We start from the raw sequence: 14584 nt of genomic DNA, 5'->3' as shown, positions 1-14584 counted from the left end.
TGCACATGGTAAGGATGCATTACATCCCAATGTATACAAGCTACAAAAAGTATAAGGAGATGCTACAAGAGAGTAATTAAAATACTGTGCACCTAAATATTATTTCTAATAATACCAATGAAAAACAAATTATTAGAATTTTAGTTTACAAGAACCTAATTAAGGACACCCTTCCTGAAAATAGTCAGATGTCTGGATTTTATTCAATTCAAGTCTTGCTTTGCAACACTGTCAAATATTCTCTGCCTCAGTTCTACATACTGAATACTGAATATCAATAGTTTGCTGGTGTTTTCATAAAGTCTTTATGGTTGTCCATTACGAAAAGATTATCAATCTCACGCATGAGGGTCATCTTGGATGCAGTTTAACCAAAGAGAAACTTATTGGTGGCCTGAAGTTGATTGTCAGGTTGAAGCAGTGGTTAAAGAGTGTATTTTTTGTGCTAGCAACGATAAGTCAAAGAAAGTCAATTCAGCCCTGCTTTCGCCTGTTGCTTTGCCTGAGCGGCCGTGGTCCAAACTGGCTGTAGACATTGTGGGACCTTTTGAAGCTCTTTCTTCTAATGAGAGGTTTGTTTTAGTTCTAGGGGACTATACTTATAAATGGATTTCAGCATGTTGTATGAGCTCCATCATAACTAAGAACATCATTGAATTCCTTAAGGATGCATTTGCGTGTGAAGGTATACCTCAAACTTTGGTGGTGGGTGCTTATCCCATCCACGTCGCCAGTATTGTAAGTAAAGAAACATCCAGGAAATAACTTCAACATCGATTTAATAGCACCCACCGGTGGAGGTAGTTTCAATCGTGACCTCTCAACAGGAATTTCTCGGATCATCTCCTGAGAGAGTTCTGATGATGCACTTAACATTCTTTACGTGCATCATCAATTACAGGAGAAATTACAACACAATTCACAAAGATTTACCAGAAAAATTGGAAATTTGTCCATCATAGATTTTCATCTACAATTTCAGTAGATTCAAGTATTTTCATAATTTTATGAAAATCTGCTGGAGAATGGAAATCTCGGCAAAATTAGGAGAGAATGTCCTTAAATATGCCTGTGGAGAATGAGCATGAGCAGATTATTTTTGATTTACGTCTGCTTTCACATTGATCTCTGTCGAAAAACCCATCGCTCTACAGCCTCAAAGAATATGGGGGTGATCCCTTCCCTTCCACATCCTCAAAAGGCAATTACTCTTAACTATTAAATTCAATGTCTGTATCTAAGGAGGGGAAGGACCAGCAAAATATTTTAGAATCTCAATTAATTTACACATTTCTGGGTGTTCACTGTACTTTGCATGAATTCTTCACTAAAACAACCCCTTTTCCACCACTTCTGGTGAAGTTAATAGACAATAAATCCACCATATTGATGCCGGACTGTCTGGGCATAATTGTTGGTGATTCAAATTGTTTCCTTATTTTCTGTGCACCAAATTTCAAACTAGTTGCGCTAATGTTTGTGAATGCAATCCTGTATGTCACCTACAATACATTCAACTGTAAATTAAGCACCTGGAAATGCATTGTAGATAAATCAAACTCCCTTCAAATATTTCAAATGAGTAATAACTATCCATTAAAATCACAGCAAGATGGACATCGTCACAAATCCCAGAGACATGCTCAATGAAGCAGAAGACTCCGTTATGAACACTTTTTTAAACTAAACTAATGCTCAACTAAAACTCAGTTGGGTTTGGTGGATATGTAAATTATGTTACTGAATTTGAAAGTTTTTATTGAGGGCTAATTCATCACTAACAACTGAATCTGGCTCAAAAATGCTCAATTTTACTAAGATTTATGTAAAGTTGAGCAGTCATTTTTGCTTTTGAAATTCTTTACCATTGCTCATTTACATGCATTTTTACTACAGTTAAGGAATAGTTGAATGCTCTTGAGGGAATGCTATGGTAATCGTTTTGTAGGGGATAGTGCTCAAAGACTACTGCTAGAGACTGGGGCTTCTTAACACTCACCAGCCAACCAACAATACTTTCTTTTCAGTAAAATATAGTTTTGGCACTGCACATAACTAAAAATTCAAGCTGATGGTGCTTTGGCAAATCTTTGGTAAGTAGGCCAGAAAGAAATTTCCAAAGAAGCTAGCTTTTGTAAGACTACCCAACTTATTTAAAAAAAATAAAAAAAACGCAGTACACAAAATGTAAACTTGCATGACAGGTGAGTGCAGAATGGACACCAGACCAGTTGAGTCCCTAACTACATATGACAGAAACCAATGAGAGTTTGTCTTGTTTGAGGAACATCCGGAACACAGAGGCAAGAGCCACGAGTTCGGGAAGCCTGCAAGCCGAACAACGACTTGCCTGAAAAACGACTTTGCCTTAACCACACATGTGCGTGGTTAAGGCAAAGTCGGTCAAGTGTTCAGGATGGGCATGAAAAAGAAAAGAAAGAAAGAGAAGAGGGCAGGTAAGAGGGGTTTGCGGTAGTTTTTAGGGAGTGAGGAGATCGGGGTAGTTTTGAGGGGGTGGAGGTAGTCTTTAGTGGGTGGGGGATTGGGGTAGTTTTTAGGGGGTGGGGGATTTGGGGTCGTTTTTAGGGGGTGGGAATGTGTTCAGGGTAGTTTTTTTTAGGGGGTGGGAGGGGGTTCTGGTTAGTTTTTGGGGGAGTGGGGATCAGGGTAGTTTTTAGGGGGTGAGAGGAGGTTTGGCACAGTTTTTAGGGGGGATTTGGGGTAGTTTTTAGGGGTGGGAGGGGTTAAGGGTAGTTATTAGGGGGTGGGAAGGGTTCAGATTAGTTTTTAGGGGGAGGGGGAAGTTTCAAAGAGGTTGGGAGGTGTTTTAGGGCTCAGGGGGAGAAGGAGGGGGATGGTAAACTTGGCCATGGATAACTGTTTACCATGCATGACTTTACCACGAAAAATCATGGTAAAGGAATGCGTGGTAAAGCAATTCGTTGTTAAGACGTGGTCATAGTAGAGACAGCGTTGTTAAGGCAGGCGTTGTAAAGGAACTTGTTGTTCCGACATACAACCATCTTGTTTTAGTGCTATTACAACATTTGTACCAGTCCAATTGGAATTAATCCACTGCTTCTGTTGAGAGATAGCTACATGTGTTGAGTCCCCAATCCTGTGACAAATAAATGTGTCCATCTCACTTGCTTATTGTAGCTCAAGAAAGGGGTTGCCTCATATTATTCCCTTAGTAGTAAGAATGTTGTTAATGTGTGACTCACTTTCTCGTTTACTCCATTTTATGTGTGTTTATATGTTGAGCTTCCTCTCATGGACTATCTGGCTTATTCCAATCACCTTTTTCGTAGTCCTTCTCCAAACCATTGCTTATCCACATTTACCATGAGGCAGATTTACGCTCTAGAACTCAACGTAATTCTCCAGATGATAAATACAGGTAAAAAAACACAGCTCTTTTGATTCACTGATTTGATTCCAACATGTCAACATTCTTCTGACTCTGGAATGCGGAGCTTTATATTTGACAGCCTACAAATACATCCAAGCACACATGATCTGTCCACAGTCTACATCAATAGTTAAGCCTGTATATTGGCTCCAGTTGTTATTATTCTCACACTTTGATTTCATCACTTGGTTTGTTGCATGTTTTAGTCTTCCGTTGATTGCTTCTGTTGCCCCCTCCCAAATGCTCCTGCTGGAAGGGGTTCTGCACATTTACCACTCCATAGGACTCTTGAGCTTCACTACCACACTCCCGATAAATGTTATCTCATGACCGGTTTCCCTAGGAAAATACCCACATTGGATCTACAAACCTTGGAATCATTTACACAGTGTAATCCTCAGAGATGAAGCAGCAGGGGCCTTGTAGAAAATGGTGAGGGTTTAGAGCAGCTGCACAATCTCAGTTGCGGAGCACCCACACCTCTCCTGGCCAACATTGATAAAGTCTTCTTGGGCAACTTCCTATGGAAGTTGCAAAACTCACAATGCATTACAGCCATTTAGGGCCTGAACACCCGAGATGAAAATTGCTCTGTGTATGGGTTTTCAACTCAACTCTGGGTTAACAATGTGATGATGTCTCTTCATCAGGTGGCTGTTTGCATATTGCAGATACTGTGTGACACATGATGTCATCACATGAACCCATTCTGATGGAACTCCTATGGCACACCTTACCAGCCTGCACCATTTTCAACACCAGCTGCATCATGTACAAATCCATCATGACAAGCAACCCTAATTATCTTGCAGACAAGCTCACCATTTCTACCCTAGGTAACATGTTAGCGAAATACAATATAGCCCGTTATTGGGGGCAGAGGCCCCTCCAACCCTTCGGTACTGGAAGAGAGACATGGATTGTTGTATGGTGGCAGAAAAATGAATCTATGTGAATGGAGGGTGCCCACCGAAATGGGGGAAAATATGGGACAAATGTAATGCATATAGAGGGAATCCATGCACTGCTCCCATGGGAGGGATAATACATCCCCTGACTAATCCGGAAAATGACTAATAGAGGTCCAAGATCAGATGAAGGTGAGAATGTTTCACGATAGTCCCTGGCGGATTGAGGTTAAACACTATACTGTAATAATCTATTGTCGTGTTTTTCATAATTGTGATACGACGCATGCTTCACTGCTTTGTCTTAATAAAAAGAAAGAAAAAAAAAGGCAACAAGCATTTTCCATCTATGCACTCAAGATCTAGAACAGCATCTCCTCATCCATTAGGACTGCTCCAGCGCTGCTCCAATTTAGGAAAGAGTTAAAGACATAGATCTTTAAAGAATACTACACAACAATGCAGCAACAATCCAATAAGCAGTTATCTATCCTATCTCTCACTGACTTCATGCTTGCCTTTATTCTGTTCTGCGCTCTGATATATATCACTGAAAAAACCATAGGTTTCAGGGACGTTTTAGTTAGTTGGACATTTCACTCATACAAAACCAGAGAAATGCCACTGTTCTAGTTAGTTCAGCTAACTATAACTCGCGCCCCCGCAATGCACTGCTGATGATGTCACATATAACATCATTCATGACATGGTCAGTGACATCACTGATGACATCACTGATGACATCTCAAATGACATCACTGATGACATCATCCACGTGAAAATCTGATGCACCTCCTCAGACCTGAATATAACCTTTGATACACCCACTCTAAAATACAGACTACCATTTTTGAAAAAATAGACACCGCAATACCAGTTACTACATACCCACTCACTGATTCCTAGGTCTACACACACATCCACTCATTCACCCATACAGTCACTCATACATGCAGTCACTCATCAATACAACACTATCATATGCACTCATACACCTATACAGACACTCACACACTGCCACATATCCTGAGTTACTCACAAAGCTAGTCAGTCATGCAAATAATCAATCATACTTCCATTTACTCACCTATACAGTTATACAGACACCAGCTCACTTATTCCTACAGATACTAACACATAATTACTCTGTTATAGAATCACTGATACAAATACACACTCATCCATGCAGCTACTCTCACAATTACTGACTCTCACATATATTTATTTATATACACCATCACTCACATATACTGCCTTTTACCTATGTAGTTACTTGCACATGTGCCACTGAAACATCCATTCACTCACCAACACACCCATACACACACTCACCCACCTATACAGCTGTTTCCACATGCACTCTTGATCCCATACACCCAGTGAATCAACCACTCACACACCTCCCACCCACACACACTCAGGCAGCCATACAAATACTCAGGCAAGCAATCAATAACTCATATAGACACTCATGCAGCTACTCACCAACCCATGCAGCAGCTTACACAACAACAGACAGACTGATACAGACTTTCACACAGTTTCGTCACTAACCCATGCATTCAGTAAGCCACATTTAATCACTCACTTATACAGTCAGTCACGTACCTAGTAATCCTCCATAACGACACTTCTACAACCACTCATTCTTCAATGCAGCTTGGCATATATATAAAACAAATGTCAACTTTACAGAAACACACAGTCACTGGATGATGTCATCAGTTATGTCATCAGTGATGTCATTTGAGATGTCATCAGTGATGTCATCGGTGATGTCACTAACCATGTCTTGAATGATGTAATATGTGACATCATCAGCAGTGCATTGCGGGGGCGCGAGTTATAGTTAGCTGAACTAACTATAACGGTGGAATTTTTCTGGTTTTGTATGAGTGCAATGTCCAACTAACTATAACGTGCCTGAAACCTAAGGTTTTTTCAGTGAATTTCAAAGGTTTTTTAAATGATAATTTCTAACTATGACGTCTGTAAAACCTATGTTTTTTTCAGTGAATTTCAAAGATTTTTTAAATATTAAACTACTATTCTGCTATTTGTCATTAGTACTGTTTTTCTAACTTTTCCACTACATAAAAGAAAATAGACTGTAAAACTGTTGTGTAATGTAATATATTTCAGAAATTACAGTGTTACTTATCAAAAAATAATAAACATAATTTAACATTTTGAAAACATTTTTCTCCCTTTTTCTGCTGTTTTAAGATTCTACTTAACTTCACTATTCACAGTGATGTCAGTGTAGTATCATCATAAACAGCTGGGAAAAAAAACCAATCAACTAGATTGTTAAAATAAAACAAATGACTAATTCTTGCAACCACAATATGAAATCAACACAAATGACAGGGAGCGTGAAAGGGGTATCTCGCACAGACAGAGCTCCGGTATGTTTTCAGAGTTGCCTTGCAGAGGTAGAACTACGAACTCGATGTCTTGGAGACGGAGAGATGCGAGCTGACGTGCACTGAATCACAAAATGGCTGCCAACAGTTCCTAGTTTCAACAGTTCGCACCCAGGCTCGCAGAGAGAGCTGTGGCCTGTGGGCTCGACTTCCAGAGAGAGAGCTACGGGCCATCCGCTCGCAAAGGCACAGCAGCGTACTGGCTTGCAGAGGTAGTGAGCTGCGAGCCGACGGACTGGCTTCTAAAGGCATAGCTGCGAGCTAGTGATGTGGGGAGAGGGAGCGTGAAAGGGGTATCTCGCACAGACAGAGCTCCGGTATATTAAATTGCCCCCAGGACCATTGTTTGATTTTCACTCAATGCGAGGCACAAGATGGCTGCTATCACTTCCTGGTTTGAGGTGTTAGCAGCCAATCAGAGGCAAGCTCGTGCTCGGGAGTTAGGCTCCGCCCAGATATATATATTTATTTTCCCTTTAATATCTCAAAAACTACTGAACGGATTTACACCATTTCAACAAAAGCGTGCTTTCTGGACCAAGACTTTTCTCCCTGCCAAATTTGGCATAATTCCGTTCAGCAGTTTGACCTGTAGCCTCGTCTAAAGTTTCCTATGGAAATTGCATGGAGAAAACACGTTTTGGGACCCCCCTTTTTTCTCAGCCCCCCCCCCCCCTTGACGAATCACCCCCAAACTTTCAAGATAGGAGCTGATCTGAAAAGAGAAACGTTTTGGAAAATGTTTGTAAAGATTTGTCAAACGACGCGAAAGTTATGAGCACATCAAAAAATGCTTTTCCTATGGAAACTAGGTTCTAACTATAACTATCTACTGGCTTGAAACAGAATTGGGCAAGTGATGTCTGGTTTTTCTTAATAAAGAATGCTGCTTCAAATCGCAGGATTCGCCTGTTTTTGAGTGCGTCCTTGCAGGGGGACACCTTGTTTGATGAATATATATATATCCAAAGAAAACCCTACTCCACTAGGAAGAGAGCACGCACACAAATAATGCTGTGTCCAAGGGCATTTTATTCCATAGGGCCTCCTCCGACCCCGCAACACAGAGAGACGCATTTCGGCTGTCACAGCAGCCTTCCTCAATCTGGTGAGCGGCATTTTTTAAAAACATTTATACTTGGTCAAATTCATAGACATGGAAAACATCTTTTGCTTTCACATTTTGCAGATATGCTCGCAGGTACATTCACATGAACTGTATTTAGTAGCGTAGGTGGTCGCAATGTTCACTTTAACCAATGATACAAATAGCCATGATAGTCATAAATGCATAAATGCACCCTTAACCTGTATAGTACATCATTAAACCCCTACATTCAGCCTGCAATATGAGCACATGCTTATTATACCAACGATGTATTTTTAACAATAAATTAAGCCAACTGCTTGTATTTCCCCATTTAAAAAAAGCACACACATTTCACATGACAATTTGCACCACTATGGTGTGCTGCGCGATTGTGGTGAATTAGAGAGATGAAATACAATTGTACGCGGCTGCCCCTTTAATTGACATTGTGGCCAATAATCAGTATGCCAATATATCTCTCTTGTGATAGCAGTGGGTGTAGAAGCTGTTACATGCTGAGTAACATAACAATACAATAGCGTAACTGCATTGCTAAACAAGTAATGAAAAGCCACACAGTGTGTGTTAAAGGAGCTCAAATGCACCCCGACTCCGTATGTAACATGCAGGACTACCGATCCCAAAATGCCCCTCCTCAGCCCATCAGAACTGCTGAATGGACTTGACCCAGAACATGATTCATATGCATCAAAAGTAAACATGTTTGTAACTTCAAAATAAATAAATTATATATATAGCCACATAGCTGCGCTTTATGAATTGGCAGGTATGTACCCTTCTCCAATGTGTTTACACTTTGAGGAAAAAACATATTTTTACAAGAAGCAGCAATCAGTATGGATTATCCTAATTGAACTTGCCTGATAATTTCATAACTGTAGAGCAAAGTCCCTACACAATGAGACAATCGGAAGCAAAGTAAAAACAAGCATTGATTCTGTTGACCTATTACATTAAGTTGATTATGTTAGCGGTGGAAGGCACAGTTGTACTTAAAATGATTTGTGGGGTGTTAATTATGCAAGCAGCAGACACTGTTGTATATACTTGAGCAAAACACAGAAAGTACTTACAGCATGAGCTGGCCAAAGACTTCCCAGCTTGGAATGCACCGTAGAGGTGCTTGTTTCAAATAGGAAACGTTCTAATCAAGACAATGTCCAGGATATAAGACCAGCGGTGTTCTGGAGTAGTAAGTGGTTCCACCGGATATCTAGAAACAAGAATGATGTAGCATAAGAACTTAATGCTCAAGGAGACTTTATTATAGATTATAATAGGTCCATAGTGAAACAAATCATTTACAAAGTGATCCAATAGTAGCCTTCAAAGATAAAATGGGCGTATATTACAAAACGTGCATGAAAAGATATACAATGTGGTCTTACTACTCTTGCCAAGAAACAGCATGAAGTCCAGAATATAGAAAAAATACAATTTGATGTATTTGAAATCTATTAGAATTTTGGGTGCAGTTATCCAGTTAGCGACCACATTAAAAAATTACAAAATTCCATGAAGTAAGGACATGCTATAAAACATGGCCTACATATCGGGTATTTTAGTTTGATCCAGCGTTTCTGGGCTCATTCGGTGATTTTGAGTACAACTCGCAATACTATTGCACTAAGCTTTTCACCAGGGTCATAACCTCATGTAGTCAACCCTACTGGATTATACTCTTCTGAATGGACAACAGTTGACTCTCTTGGACTCCCCTCAGGCCAAAAGGAGTGCTGTCCCAGCAGCTTGCTAATCCCAAACAGCTTCACAAACCTGCTCCTTCTGTCTAACTGTAACCACGGCACATCAGGAGCAGGTGCTGTTATATCCTCAAGGGGACACAGGACTCTGCAAGTATGAGGGGCATGTACCCAGTTCGGGAGACCTCCACACTTTACAGCAGTAGTGGTGGTTACCAGAATCACCTGGCACAGCCAATGAGGCTCCAAGCATGGCTTGCAAATGTGCTTCTTCACCATAGGCCGAGTCACTGGGACTGAGATCATGGCACTGCTCCTGATGAGGTTGGGCAGAAGCCTCTCCAACTGGGTGAGCGACAGAATGCACCACATCAGTCAGTCCTTTACAGTAATCAATAATCAGGTCATCTATAATGCTCACAAGTGCATTCGCAGGCACAGCTGGTTGTCTCATAACCCTTTCCATGATGATATCATGGGGTGACAATCCTATCCTCCTGTGCGTCGCAGACTCATCAACACAAGAGACCACTTCAGAGATGTGGAAGCACACACTTTCGCCAATCTGGATTTCAGCGTGCCATTTACTTGCTTCACAATGCTGGAAGCCTCAGGACCTTAACTGCAATGTGGTCTCTGCTCAACTTACAATGCTGCACATAACATCATTGTTAAATTGAGTTCCTCTGTCTGACTAGTGAGAAGTCAGGAAACTAAAACACAGTATTATCTCTCACAACAAGAGCATGGCCACTGTGAGACTGTCATTCCTCCTAGTCAGGTAAGCCTCCACCCACTGCAAAAAGATGCCCATAATCACTAGAACATATTGCAATCCATTACAGGCGGGCATCTCTATAAAGTCCATTTGCATTCTGATGAAGGGGCCTCCTGATCTCCCTATGTGACTCATTGTAATTGGTGTTTTCCTGCCTACGTTCTGTTGCTGACAGACCACGCATCTGTGACAAACTTTCAGCCATAAATCTGAATCTCGTAATGAACCAACTCTGCCTAAAGAGGCGCCGATCACGTCTCTTCCTACATGTGCAGGACCATGGTAATACCTTGCCATGGGGGTAAGGAGCTGTCTGGCAACACTGGTATATCATCTGTCAAAACCCACACTTCATCTTTATCTCTTAACACAACCTGTTCTGATCCATCCTTGCTGTGCTGCCTCTGGCACTTCTTCCTGCAATCTCTTAACTTCCTCCCCAAGTATCAACAGCAGACAACAACAGATTGCAATTTGTGACATCTGAACGTTCATTGATGTATTCCCCATTAAAGGTGCAAGAAATTAGTGTACAGTACCAAGCAGTCTTATAAGCATACTTGTGACCTACTGTCACATAGTCTGCATCTGATCTATGGGCTGCATATTTTACCACTGCAATTTGGGTAGGCAGTTGTAGGGACTAGAGGAGGTTTTGAATGCTCTCTCAAATTCAGATTGATGACCCCGAAGAGGTCATGAATCCGTGTTGGGACCACAACTGCCTAAAGTCATGAGCAACACCAAAGCCATTCTATCAGTGAAAATGATCCCTCTCAGCTGGTCTGAAACACAGCTCGCTCTAGTAAGAGCAATCAATCGGGTCACTTGTTCTAAAAACATTAATTGAAGCCAGGTGGCTTCAATCACAACTGCAACAGTGCAGACTGTGTAAGCAGCTTTTAGATTTCCATCATTAAACACAAGTCATCAATAAATAGCACATGATCAGATTCGGGTAGTGACATCTAGGCAGTCATGCTCAGCTTCATCACCCACAGTCTGATTTCCAGGAATGGCTAGCAATGTGGCAGGATTCAGAATAATACACCTCCTAAGGGTGACGCTTTCGGAGGATGATTTGATCATACCTGGTAAGAAAACTATTGGTAAGGTGCTGTGTCAGAGTACGGGTTAACAACACCTCCAGTTATTGGGGTACAAAGACTATCAATGGGTTACTCATAACTATGCTCTCACATTCTTCAAGATACACACATGTAGAAACAACAGCTTTTAAGCAAACAGGAAGTTCGGGGCTACATGATCAAGTGTGGCAGAGCAATAAGCTACTTACCTGGAAGCATTGCTATGAATTTGGGTAAGCACAGAGCGCAGCCTCTCTCTCACTGTAAAACATGTATTGAAATCAGGCATTCACAGAGCTGGGGTGCAACAGTTATTCTCACAGCTCTGAGAAGGCATGCATGCAGCTGTCATCCCATAGTACCAGATATGACATGACTTTTTGGGTCAACCTCTGAAGAGATTTGGCCATCAGGGAAAAGTTGGGAATCCACTGTCGGCAGTAGCCCACCATTTCCAAAAACATTTGGATTTCCTTCTGGGTAGCTGGTGGACTCATTTTCTGAATCAATAAGATTCTCTCTTGGGACATCTTCTGTGCTCCTTTCTCAGTATGGTATATCAGATACAGGACCTCTTTCTGGCAGAACTGCAATTTGGATGGGGACACTTTGTCCATTCTCAGCTAAGTGGTTCAGAAAAGCAATAGGTTCATGTTTGCAAGACTCTTGCATATGCTACACCACAAATAGGTCATCAATATATTGGAATAGAACTGAAAGCTGAGTATCTCTAAGGCATCTAAATTCTTCTTGAGTATCTGATAGAAGATTGAGGGTCTCTCCGTATACTCTTGTGGGCCTCAGCACCATGCCAAGACATGGAAGCTGAAATGGAAAGTGAAGAGGAACGGACTATCTTTATGCAATGGAATAGAAAAAAAGGCTTGACACAAATTACTGACCGGGAACCACTCCGCCTCACATGGAATCTGAAACGGTATCACAGCAGGATTGGGTACCACAAGACAACAGGAAACTACTATTAAATGTAACTTTTGCAGGTCCTGCACTATACAATGCTTGCCATGGGGTTTCTGCGAACCCATGATCGGCGAGTTATATGGACTTCCCATAATCTCCTTCAGAATGTCTTTTTCAATCGTTGAACCATACACAGGAGTAATCCCATCAATAGTTTTGGGGGTCATATTGTATTGTGGGATTCTTGGATATTCAGCGTTTGGCTTCAAAGTGATGCGGACTGGTTTGACACTTTTGATAAGTTTGAAATCTTTACTTGAAACCTCGCAGACTTCAGGCAACATGGTATCTCTCAATTCAAAGGGTAAATCACTTTATTGGTCAATAAATGGCACATTCCGATGTCTGCTCTCTGTCTAGCAGCTTTGAAGACAATATCTTCATAATGAGTGTGGAACTCTATACTATTTGGGGTACAGTAAATGGAACAATTTAGGTTACATAAGAGATCTGGTCCAAGTATATTGACCGGACTCGAATCACACACCGCAAATCTGTGATGTTTCTCAAAAGACCCTATTTTAACAGGCACCGCTTCTGAAACCGGGCTAGTTTTATCAGCAACTCCTACAACTTGGATTCTTTCTCCCAAGAGGAGTAGGCTGGGAACCTCTGCTGCTCTCACAGTAGAGCAGGTAGCACCAGTGTCAACAAGGAATGAGACAGAATTCCCATTTACCTCACCATTCACATATGTACCACTCTGGTCTACTTCCAAGGGTGCACAAAGCACGTAATCCTCCTCTCCTCTCAGGCCCCTTCATTGTGAGAGGCCTGAGTTGAAATCATCCTTTTGAAGCCTAGACTATTGTTGGAAAATGTTCTGAATCACAAGAGCATTAGTGTTTGCATTGGGGACCGGATTCATGTTGTATCTCTGGGCTTTCGCATTCTGCTGTAGCATCAGGGCTTGTGGAATTTGCATCGCTTGGGCTTGGGGTGCATTGGAATTCTGAACTCTTTGTCTCTGTACCTGCTGTGGTTGAACCATGTTATTTCCCTGAGACTGCACAAATCCACCATTCTGAACCTGATTTCCATTTACATTGTGTCCAGCATTAAATCTACATAGGGTGCTTTCAATGCCCCAACCTGCCTCAAAAGTGGCAGGGGTTAATTTTCTTCAAAGGCGGCACATCAACACCAGTTCTTAGACCAATCAGCACACCTCGTCCTCTACCCCGTGATGGAAACCATTGCTGTTGAATACCAATAACACCTTGCATCATAGTGGCCTGCTGATATCTTCCCTGCACGGGATCTGGATTATCGAAGAATGGCTGATTTGTATGTCTCTGTGCTGCCTTCATTTGTCATCAACTTCTTCTTTAACTTTTTGTGTTTAATTTCCAATTCATCGCTGTAATATTTTGCATATCGCAGGAGCTTGTCAATGGGTTTACTCTGCCAACAGATCAAACATTGTTAAATCAGAGCGACCCTCAGGTGTCAATCCATGCACAAATTTTTAAATAAAATGTCCCATCTTTTTGTCTGAGAAAGTTTCAGTCCCAATGAACTGCTTAAATACCTGCAGCAATCTTTCATAATGAGCATAAATCGACTCTTAAGATTCCTGGTTCGTTGTTAGACCGGGCATCATTTGGCGTGTTTCCCATGCCTTTTTGCTTTCTGACCTCCTGGTTTTGACTGGCTTAGTGTCTCTGCGCATTTCCCCATGATTGGCATATTTGTTTTACTGGGAAGTCCCTAGTAAAGTGCACTGAGAGTGCCAGGGCCTGTAAATCAAATACTAGTGGGCCTACATCACTGATTGTGCCACCAACACAAGCAGTCTTTCAAAGGGCTCTCAGACCTGCCGCTGCAGTGTCTGTGTGCAGTTTTTACTGCCATGTCGACTTGGCAAGTGCACCCACTTGCCAAGCCCTAACCTTCCCTTTTACAACATGACATAACATAACACATGTATTTGTAAAGCACACATTCAATCGTAGATATCTTGGTGCTGAATAACAGATGTTTATGGTTACCCAACTCAATGGTACTCATTTTATCGACCTCTGATGGATGAAAGGCTGAGTGGACCCGTCGGGATTTGAACCTGTGACCATGAGGTCGAACACTGACCGACGCAGGGGACGCATCAGTCCACTGAGTCACCAGGCCCGGCAATTTATTACATGCGAGTCAGCCCTAAGGTGGGCCCAAGGTACCCC

General features: G+C 41.7%; 1 protein-coding gene across 3 annotated transcripts in view; it reads right to left on the bottom strand.

Moving 5' to 3' along the window:
• Positions 1-14584, bottom strand: part of MYLK (myosin light chain kinase) — a 1478514-nt gene that overhangs the window by 1268061 nt on the left and 195869 nt on the right. For all 3 annotated transcript variants that reach the window (XM_085647312.1, XM_085647311.1, XM_085647313.1), the window contains exon 2: positions 8931-9070. The gene's annotated coding sequence lies outside the window, so the exon portion shown is untranslated. The remainder of the gene's footprint in view (positions 1-8930; positions 9071-14584) is intronic.

The sequence above is a fragment of the Triturus cristatus genome, chromosome 3_2, assembly GCF_964204655.1.
Source record: "Triturus cristatus chromosome 3_2, aTriCri1.1, whole genome shotgun sequence".
Lineage (NCBI taxonomy): Eukaryota > Metazoa > Chordata > Amphibia > Caudata > Salamandridae > Triturus > Triturus cristatus.
The sequence above is the reverse complement of the archived record's forward strand: the minus strand, read 5'-3'. Positions and strand labels throughout refer to the sequence as shown.